The 11,018-nt window shown below is 42.8% G+C and overlaps 1 pseudogene; it reads right to left on the bottom strand.

Annotated features, from left to right (window-relative positions):
* Nucleotides 1–2,301: 2,301 nt before the first annotated feature.
* On the bottom strand, nucleotides 2,302–10,895 carry LOC117192995 (annotated as a pseudogene).
* Nucleotides 10,896–11,018: the final 123 nt, after the last annotated feature.

The following is an 11,018-nucleotide window of genomic DNA, read 5'->3' as shown; positions in this document are numbered from 1 at the left end:
GATGAATACATGAACAGAGAGGTTGAACTTCTTGATACTCAAAATGAGTGTTCGGAGCAGAACCCAGCCGATTAGCTGCTTGCCAAATAGCACCTAATCCTTGGCCCTCAGCCGCTTATTTTGTTTGTTACTTATGTCTATGTCACTCATTTGTTTGTTAAAGCTTTGCGCTTGCTTGCCCTGCTAAACGCTCTCTGCCAGCTCGCTCTTCGCTATCTCCGCTTTGCGTCTGCCTACCGACGTCGGCCGAGCGAAGCTGCGCTTAGCGATCGGAGCGGCAATGTAAAGGGCAGGCAAGCCACACTTGCAATTTGGATGTCACGCATTAAAGAACATATAGTAATTTTTATTCTGCGCCGAGTTTTGTTTAATTCGAAATAATTAGTCGGCCGATTGGGGATAAAAAACATTATCTCCACAATGAGTATTGGGGTATATTAGATTTGTGGTAAAAGTTGATGTGTGTAACGTCCAGAAGGAATCGTTTCCGACCCCATAAAGTATATATATTCTTGATCAGCATCAATAGCCGAGTCGATTGAGCCATGTCTGTCTGTCCGTCCGTCCGTCTGTCCGTCTGTCCGTCCCCTTCAGCGCCTAGTGCTCAAAGACTATAAGAGCTAGAGCAACGATGTTTTGGATCCAGACTTCTGTGATATGTCACTGCTACAAAAATATTTCAAAACTTCGCCCCGCCCACTTTCGCCCCCACAAAGGACCAAAATCTGTGGCATCCACAATTTTAAAGATATGAGAAAACCAAAAACGTAGAATTGTAGAGAATGACCATATCTTTAAGACTGCGGAATCTGAATTGGATCGTATTATTATTATAGCCAGCATCAAGAAAACAATTTCATTTTTTCTCGCCCTGTCTCTCTCTAACACACACGTAGCATAGGCGGCTTTGCTTAGAGTAAAACATTAGCGCCTAGATCTCAGAGACTACAAAAGGTAGAGCAACCAAATTTGGTGTCCACACTCCTAAGATATCGGACCTTGACCGTTTTGTGTCAAAATTTCGAAACACCCCCTTCCGCCCCCGCAAAGAACGAAAATCTGGGGCATCCACAAATCTCAGAGACTATTAACGCTAGAGTAACCAAATTTAGTATCCGCACTCCTGTTAGATCTCACTATAAAACGTATATCTCAAAATTCCGCCTCACCCCCTTCCGCCCAAACAAAGGACGAAAATCTGTTGCATCCACAATATTAAGGACACGAGAAAACTAAAAACGCAGAATCATAGATAATGACCATATCTATCTAAAGGAACAAATCAATTTGCAGTGGCTACGCAGCGCCCGACGTCACGCTCAGACTGATTTTCCGTCTCTCTCGCACGCACTCTTTGTCGTGTCGTTTAATATTAGCGGCGTCTGCCGGAGGAGAGCCATACTGACTAAGTATCGGGTATAAATGTAGAGTTGCGGTTCCACAGCAACTCACAACGTCCCCCCTCGTTAACATTGCAGTTTAAGAACTCGAACACATACATAACATCCGTCCGTCCGTCCGTCCGTCCGTCCGTCCGTCCGTCCGTCCGTCCGTCCGTCCGTCCGTCCGTCCCCTTCAGCGCCTAGTGCTCAAAGACTATAAGATCTAGAGCAACGATGTTTTGGATCCAGACTTCTGTGATATGTCACTGCTACAAAAATATTTTAAAACTTCGCCCCGCCCACTTCCGCCCCCACAAAGGACGAAAATCTGTGGCATCCACATTTTTAAAGATACGATAAAACCAAAAATCGTAGAGGATGACTATATGTTCTAGAGTGTAAAATCTCAACCAGATCGTATAATTATTATAGCCAGAATCAAGAAAACAATTTCATTCTTTCTCGCTCTGTCTCTCTCTAACACACAGGTTTCATGGTCTGTTTTGCCAATTGCAAAATATGAGTTCAAGGATCTCAGAACCTATAAGAGCCATAGCAACCAAATTTGGTATCCACACTCCTGTGATATCGGACCTTGACCGTTTCGTGTCCAAATTTCGCCACACCCCCTTCCGCCCCCGCAAAGGACGAAAATCTGTTGCATCCAGAATATTGCACATTTAAGAAAACTAAAAACGCAGAATCATAGATAATGACTATATCTATCAGATAGCTGAATCTGGATCAGATCGGATCATTTTTGTAGCCAAAAGCAAGATATCAATTTGCAGTGGCTACGCAGCGCCCGACGTCACGCTCAGACTGATTTTCTGTCTCTCTCGCACGCACTCTTTGTCGTGTCGTTTAATATTAGCGGCGTCTGCCGGAGAAGAGCCATACTGACTAAGTATCGGCAGCAACTCACAACGTTCCCCCCCGTTAGTTCTGTTACGCAGCTACGTTGTCTGAACGGTTTCCCGTTGCTCAACATTGCTTTCCTGCTCATCATTGCTTTGTGGTTTGGCACTCTGTACTTCTTTCGCTTTTCGACCCCGTCTACGCTTTGGTTGCGATTCCTCCGTATCACTGATAGGAGCTCGTCTCTGTCGTTGTCTCTTGTTAGGGGCTTGTATTATTTCCGTCTCTGCCTCTTCTTCCTCATCATTGCTTGGATCATTAGAGTGATCAATATCCTCCATATCCTCTGTCAGTCATCTTCAGCGACCTCATGGGTGTCCGTTAAACTACGTTCTATTGCCGCTTTGAGATCAGTTGATTTGATATCAAAGTCCCGCATGGTTCCAAGATGCAGATAATCTGTTAGTCTATTAAAGGTTTTGGTCTTCTTAGACAATAGAATTATGTGCTTGTTGAAGTCCTCAATAACCATTATTACTTTGGGAATAAGGCGAGTCTCTCTCAGAACTTTTGCGCGCTGTGCTTGTACGTTGCGTGTCTTCAGATGCTGATTGTCCTCATCGAGAGTATTAGCTTCTATGTAAGTAATAAGTTCATAGACATTGGCCGGCAGTTGCTTTCCTACTTCCCGTAGTAGCAGCTCGAATCTGTAAGGAGTGAATATAATAGTCGTACAATAATAAATATTTCCATACTGGACTTACTTGGTGCTTCGCATGTTAGCGTTCCTGACGTCTGATGTGCAGCAGGACAAATAGTGCCTTGTCAGTAGTGTTGGGTAATCATTGCTCATTTTGGGGAACATGTTCACTTGTTCTTTTTTAGTAAGTGAGTCAACTCACTCATATTGCTCACTTGTTCACCTAGATTGCTCAGTTGCTTATTGCTCACTAAGATTGCTCACTTGCTCACTTAGATTGCTCAGTTGCTCACTTGGTCGCTGTTCACGCACAGATCACTAAGCACCACAGATTTTGACACAAATAAAATACGTTACATTTCAGTTTTAATCAAACATTTAAAACTAAAACGAGGGGGAACGTTGTGAGTTGCTGCGGACACCGCAACTCTACAGTTATACCCGATACTAAGTCAGTATGGCTCTCCTCCGGCAGACGCCGCTAATATTAAACGACACGACAAAGAGTGTGTGCGAGAGAGACAGAAAATCAGTCTGAGCGTGACGTCGGGCGCTGCGTAGCCACTGCAAATTGATTTGTTCCTATTGGCTATAAAAATGATCTGATCTGATCCAGATTCAGCTATCTGATAGATATGGTCATTATCTATGATTCTGCGTTTTTAGTTTTCTCGAATGTGCAATATTGTGGATGCAACAGATTTTCGTCCTTTGTGTGGGCGGAAGGGGGGGGGCGAAATTTTGAGATACACGTTTTATAGTAAGATCTAACAGGAGTGCGGATACCAAATTTGGTTACTCTAGCCTTAATAGTCTCTGAGATTTTTTAATATCCCCAGATTTTCGTCCTTTGCGGGGGCGGAAGGGGGTGTGGCGAAATTTTGAAACAAACTCGTCTCGGTCCGATATATTAGGAGTGTGGATACCAAATTTGGTTGCTCTAGCTTTTGTAGTCTCTGAGATCTTGGCGCTAATGTTTTACTCTAAGCAAAGCCGCCTATGCTACGTGTGTTAGAGAGAGACAGGGCGAGAAAAAATGAAATTGTTTTCTTGATGCTGGCTATAATAATAATACGATCCAATTCAGATTCCGCAGTCTTAAAGATATGGTCATTCTCTACAATTCTACGTTTTTGGTTTTCTCATATCTTTAAAATTGTGGATGCCACAGATTTTCGTCCTTTGTGGGGGCGGAAGTGGGCGGGGCGAAGTTTTGAAATATTTTTGTAGCAGTGACATATCACAGAAGTCTGGATCCAAAACATCGTTGCTCTAGCTCTTATAGTCTTTGAGCACTAGGCGCTGAAGGGGACGGACAGACGGACAGACGGACGGACAGACGGACAGACGGACGGACGGACAAACAGACAGGGCTCAATCGACTCGGCTATTGATGCTGATCAAGAATATATATACTTTATGGGGTCGGAAACGATTCCTTCTGGACGTTACACACATCCACTTTTACAACAAATCTAATATACCCCAATACTCATTTTGAGTATCGGGTATAAAAAACGAGGGGGATCGTTGTGAGTTGTTGCGGACACCGCAACTCTACAGTTATACCCGATACTAAGTCAGTATGGCTCTCCTCCGGCAGACGCCGCTAATATTAAACGACACGACAAGGAGTGCGTGCGAGAGAGACAGAAAATCAGTCTGAGCGTGACGTCGGGTGCTGCGTAGCCAGTGCAAATTGATTTGTTCCTTTGTCTATAAAAATGATCTTATCTGATCCAGATTCAGCAATCTGATAGATATGGTCATTATCTATGATTCTGCGTTTTTAGTTTTCTCGTATCCTCAATATTGTGGATGCAACAGATTTTCGTCCTTTGTGGGGGCGGAAAGGGGTGGGGCGAAATTTTGAGATATACGTTTTATAGTGAGATCTAACAGGAGTGCGGATACTAAATTTGGTTACTCTAGCCTTAATAGTCTCTGAGATTTGTGCATATCCCCAGATTTTCATCCTTTGCGTGGGAGGAAGGGGGTGTGGCGAAATTTTGAAACAAACTCGTCTCGGTCCGATATATTAGGAGTGTGGATACCAAATATGGTTGCTCTAGCTTTTATAGTCTCTGAGATCTAGGCGCTAATGTTTTACTCTAAGCAAAGCCGGCTATGCTACGTGTGTGTTAGAGAGAGACAGGGCGAGAAAAAATTAAATTGTTTTCTTGATTCTGGCTATAATAATAATACGATCCAATTCAGATTCCGCAGTCTAAAAGATATGGTTATTCTCTACGATTCTTCATTTTTGGTTTTATCGTATCTTTAAAAATGTGGATGCCACAGATTTCCGTCCTTTGTGGGGGCGGAAGTGGGCGGGGCGAAGTTTTGAAATATTTTTGTAGCAGTGACATATCACAGAAGTCTGGATCCAAAACATCGTTGCTCTAGCTCTTATAGTCTTTGAGCACTAGGCGCTGAAGGGGACGGACAGACGGACAGACGGACGGACGGACAGACGGACAGACGGACAGACAGACAGACAGACAGGGCTCAATCGACTCGGTTATTGATGCTGATCAAGAATATATATACTTTATGGGGTCGGAAACGATTCCTTCTGGACGTTACACACATCGACTTTCACCACAAATCTAATATACCCCAATACTCATTTTGAGTATCGGGTATAAAAATTGCAATGATTCCAAATTTCACTATACTTTCGAAGTATCGAATATACTTCGAATTAGCGACATACTGAATTTTCAAAAGATTAAACAGTTTTGCCGGTAATACAAAAAGTGTGAAGTAAAAGCAAATATGAGCAACAACTGCCAGAACGCAAAATGCCCTTCGAGGAGCAAAATTGCGCAAAAAGTGAGTAGAGATCAAGTGAGCAAAAATGAACAAGTGAACAACAAAGAACAAGTGAGCAAAAAAGAACAAGTGAACATGTTCAGTTGCTCATTTAAGTGAACAACTCTTTTTTGTTCACTCACTCATGAGCAACACAACACTACTTGTCAGGTTCTTCAGGCATATATAGTGCTGTACCAACAATTTCATTAGTCCATCCATAGACGATCCCAGAGGAATGCAGACATTGGTGAGAGCCAGTAGCGTGCGCGTAATATGAATTATTTGAGTGCAAATAGAACGCTCCATGACATCTAGATTTCCATGCCAATAACTTTGATCTGATTCAGGCACTAGCTGACATTTGTAGCTTAAATTGTTGGCCTTTACGACGAAATATTCTACATTTAGGAGCTGCTTCTGGGCGGCAACATGGAGATGCTGCAAGCAACTCTCAGCGGTGATTGTGCTTATCGACTTTAGACCTGGATCTGGGAGATCTATTGATATGTCATCATTAAGAGCGCCAAGCACATGCACCAATTGTCTGGCATTGTTTTCAAAAAAGGGTCCCGAGTGCGTTTTCTGACGCTGTATAAATAGAAGGTTATGCACTAAGCCCATTTCGGGATTAACCAACTCGTGAGTACGACAAAAATTGAGGAGCCAAGTATAGGACCCAGTTGCCGCACGTTCTCCATAATCTATATGGTCAAAGACAATTTCCAATGACTCCAGAAGGTATACCGGCAATTTCGCGATAAAGGTATCTTTGTTGAGTGAGTCATCACTGGCATACTCTTTCATAAACTCGTCCACCACATCCTGGATAACGTACGTCACTGCTTTGCTTCTGTTCAGGGATGCCATATCTACGATTAATAAAACTTTATTAGTTTATAAGAGTTCTGTTTCAAAAATAGTTTTTTCATTTGACTTACCAAATCCCTTCACAAATTCTTTGAACTTCTTGCTATAGGTTTCGTGGGCTGTTCGTAGGCACTCAACAAAACATTGAGCTACCAGAGAGGATGTCTGCATGTCACAGTCTCGCCACAGCTCAGGCAACCGTCGAATGCAGCGCTCGTAAATAATCTTGGTGATGTCTGTTAACTGCTTAAAGGTACGTTTGCTGTAAGCTAGTTGCTTGTAATCAGGTTCAAGCCGAATGTTTTTCACTTTTTCGGCGGTAATCTAAACAACATAACGAACCAGGGACTCGTTGGACCGCAACTGAATGGTTTTCTCAGACGCGGCAAATGGAACGACGTCACTGAAAAGTAATTTTCAAAACATTTACATTGGAATCGGCGAAGTCGAAATGGCACTCACTCGAGGAGTAGATTAAGAAGCTTATCCAATATAGACAAGTCCCATATATTCTCAGGTTGTGTGCACATGCTCTTCATTTGGATACCATTTACAGTAAGATTGAAAATGGAAGTTGTGGTATTATTGCTGACAGTTTTCTTTGATTGTTTCTGTAGCTTCTTGGAGGAGCCAGCCAAAGTCTTAAGATCGACTAATAACTTGCAATGCTGCTTAAATAGGGGCAGAACTTGACATATGTCATCGTTGTTTGGCTTGGAGCTGAGCAATAAGTGGGAAACGATTCCTTCAATAAGATTGAGTTGTTGCAGAACTAGAGCGCATTTCAGGTGGGTGGCTGGAGGGGACTGGGAAAATGTGTATGTATGTATTAGTTGAATATATGAGTTATGAGACAACGCCCAAACTTACAACGTCGTCTATTGGCAATCTATCGGCCACCATTCGTTGCACGCATAAGGCCAGGAGACGACTTATCTCACGTGTGTCATAGCCCGACGGAGCACGCTCAAAGGTTACCAAGCAGTTAGCCACGAATTAAACCAACTTTCCCAGGTTATCTTTCAGCTGAATTTCCATATGTTGTTGATCGCTGGCAGTAACCAGCTGATCGTAGCGTATACGAAATACTGTGTCTAAATCGTCGCCAGCCTCCTCTGCAGAGGGAGTGTCAAAAAAGCTTCGAAAATGCCAATCAATTACTTGCAACACGTGAGGCACAAGCTTTGCATTTAGCTCCACGGCCCGTTGCAGATCTGTGAGAGGTACATTCCAAAATAATCAAAAGATTATCGGCTGTATGCACTTCGGTTACTTACTTTCATAAAGCGTACATCGTACATGTCGTACATGTCGAAATTGCGCTGCGGATTGCTTCGACTTCCTAGGCTATTTTGTGTCATCATTGAATACCCGGAAATGCTCTGCTGAGTACAGAAGCTGGTTGCACTGGAGGTCTGGAGGTCATCCGACGTTTTTGCATGCCGCTAGATATTATTAGGTTACAAATGACAAAGGCTATAAAATATATAACGATTTTTGATTGATTGGGTCTGGTACCCACCTAGAACCCATTGCTTTGCCCAGCACATCAATCAGGGCATCCCGAACTCGATTCGAAGTCTTCAGCAGGGGCAAAAGAAAGTTCATCATGCGCATGGCTTGTTCTACAGGCAGCTTTAACAAAATGAATAATTTGTTAATAGAAGAAAAAATATATACATGTATTTGAATGACTTGCCCATAGCATATGCTCCATAACTGTTTGGATGGTTTTAGTGCATTCTGAGACGGTGTACGTGTCAGCTACACTTAATAGTGTTAAACATTCTAGAAAAAATACATAGTTATTTAAGAATTATTATGGGGAATCCAATACCAACCCGAAAACTGGTTTTGATCTTGATGTACAATTATCCACTCAGAGAGGAGTCTAATGATGCCTTGCCCAAAGATGAAACGTTTGCGAATGAACTTTGTTAAAAAAAGTAATTGCTAGAGTATGCATTTTGGGCGAATGCGATTTAAGCAGAAAAAAAACTAGGTGGACTAGTCCTGGTGTGATCACATCTTTTCCATCTTTGTTCTGATCTATGAGCACCGTTAAGACCTGCTGCAAGTCGACTTGTTTGCGCTGTAACGAATCACGATACCAAACGGAATAGTCTGCCAAAGTTATCTCTTCTTCATTATTCTTTATGACATTTCGCAAGAATGGCAGCAAAATGGATCGAGAGATGCGCGCAGATTCTGGATCACGATTCACACTTGTCATCGAAATAATGGCGCTGAGCATGAATGGCGTGAGAATGACATCGGGCAAATGCGAGAAGTTCTGCAAATACAAACTAACATTAGAGTTCATTCAATTTAGGAGAGCCCATATTCACCCTCAACATTACAGCCAGATGTTTCTCAGTTGGCTTATACATAGTACAGTAATTCAAATGATGAAGTATAGTCTCTTCGGCCTCCCGCAGCTCTTTGTCCGAAAATGGATCTGATGGTAAAAATGAACAAATTATAGAAAGAGACACACAGTAAATTATTGAAATAATTAGGCGAACCTATGCTGTCGAAGTCTGTAGAATTGCTGCTCATGTCTGAGAACAAGCGCTTATAGTAATTGCGTTGAAAATACTTCTCTAATGCCAGCAGCGGTACAATCAGTTGTGAGGCATTTTGGCACATGGAAAAGAGCTGGAAGCACAGAGCTGGTAGCTCCATTGGCGATAGCTCCTGCAGAGCCCCGGAGAATTTATTTAATACGGTCAAAATTTCTCCGTTGCCGAGATTTATGGCCCTAAACAAATGGAAATTTTAGTAGAATTTTTTAGCATTTTATGGGCGCAACTTACTTGAACATGTCAGCAATAGGGGTCAGGATTAAAGACGGCCATCGCATGGTACATATGCTTTTCACTGTATTGTTTCTATACTCGGTTCCATCGGTTCCCACCCCAGTTAGTATAAAACGTGGAGTTGCCGAAAGCAGAGCCAGTGAATATGGCAACAAATCCTTCTAACCAACGCACTTGGCGTCTCCCTGTCGCATGCCATCCACACAGTGCTCAATAATCCAGGCCAGTTCATCAGCAGAGAAGGTGGGCAAGTCCTGGGCCAATCGTGTGATCAAATCGAAGGATTGTTTATAGTTCAGCTCTACACTACGCAGCCCATCCATAAAACATTGGACGAGCGCGAAACGTTTTTTCTTGGACTCCTCGCTCTCAGTGTCGCAGGCGAGCAGAAAGTAGTTCCAGAAATTGATACCTTCACTTCGGGATATCGTGGCATTCAGAGTGTCTGTTAACTGATGAAACAATATTAGTCGATGGGGAGCATGCCAGACGCGGTGCTGGTTAAATGCACGGAGGCAGCACAAACGTCTATGGTAAGGACGACTTGTTGATGCCTTGCACACACAATTTGAGACCTACCTGTTTTACTGAAGGGGGTGGGGCGAAATTCTGAGATATACGTTTTATAGTGAGATCTAACAGAAGTGCGGATACCAAATTTGGTTACTCTAGCCTTAATAGTCTCTGAGATTTGTGGATGCCCCAGGTTTTCGTCTTTTGCGGGGGCGGAAGGGGGTGTGGCGAAATTTGGACACGAAACGGTCAAGGTCCGATATCACAGGAGTGTAGATACCAAATTTGGTTGCTCTGGCTCTTATAGGTTCTGAGATCCTTGAACTCATACTTTGCAATTGGCAAAACCGACCATGAAACCTGTGTGTTAGAGAGAGACAGAGCGAGAAAGGATGAAATTGTTTTCTTGATTCTGGCTATAATAATTATACGATCTGGTTGAGATCTTACATTCTAAAACATATAGTCATCCTCTACGATTCTGCGTTCTTGGTTTTATCGTATCTTTAAAAATGTGGATGCCACAGATTTTCGTCCTTTGTGGGGGCGGAAGTGGGCGGGGCGAAGTTTTGAAATATTTTTGTAGCAGTGACATATCACAGAAGTCTGGATACAAAACATCGTTGCTCTAGCTCTTATAGTCTTTGAGCACTAGGCGCTGAAGGGGACGGACGGACGGACAGACGGACAGACGGACAGACAGACATGGCTCAATCGACTCGGCTATTGATGCTGATCAAGAATATATATACTTTATGGGGTCGGAAACGATTCCTTCTGGACGTTACACACATCCACTTTTACCACAAATCTAATATACCCCAATACTCATTTTGAGTATCGGGTATAAAAATGAAATCCGCGCCAGCGGGCTTGCTCAGAAATATACCGAAATACACTTCACAGTTTCAAAAAATACCAATAATATACCAAACCCATCATGCTCCTCGTTTTCTATATTCGGTTCAATATTACTAGCTAGCTGGGACCACCTTCCTTGGAAAAATAATTGTATCCGATTGATGAATCTACTCTCAACCAGATTGGTTAATTCTAAGGACA

The sequence above is a fragment of the Drosophila miranda genome (assembly GCF_003369915.1).
Source record: "Drosophila miranda strain MSH22 chromosome Y unlocalized genomic scaffold, D.miranda_PacBio2.1 Contig_Y2_pilon, whole genome shotgun sequence".
Lineage (NCBI taxonomy): Eukaryota > Metazoa > Arthropoda > Insecta > Diptera > Drosophilidae > Drosophila > Drosophila miranda.
Note: the sequence above shows the minus strand (reverse complement) of the source record. Positions and strands in the feature narration are given on the sequence as shown.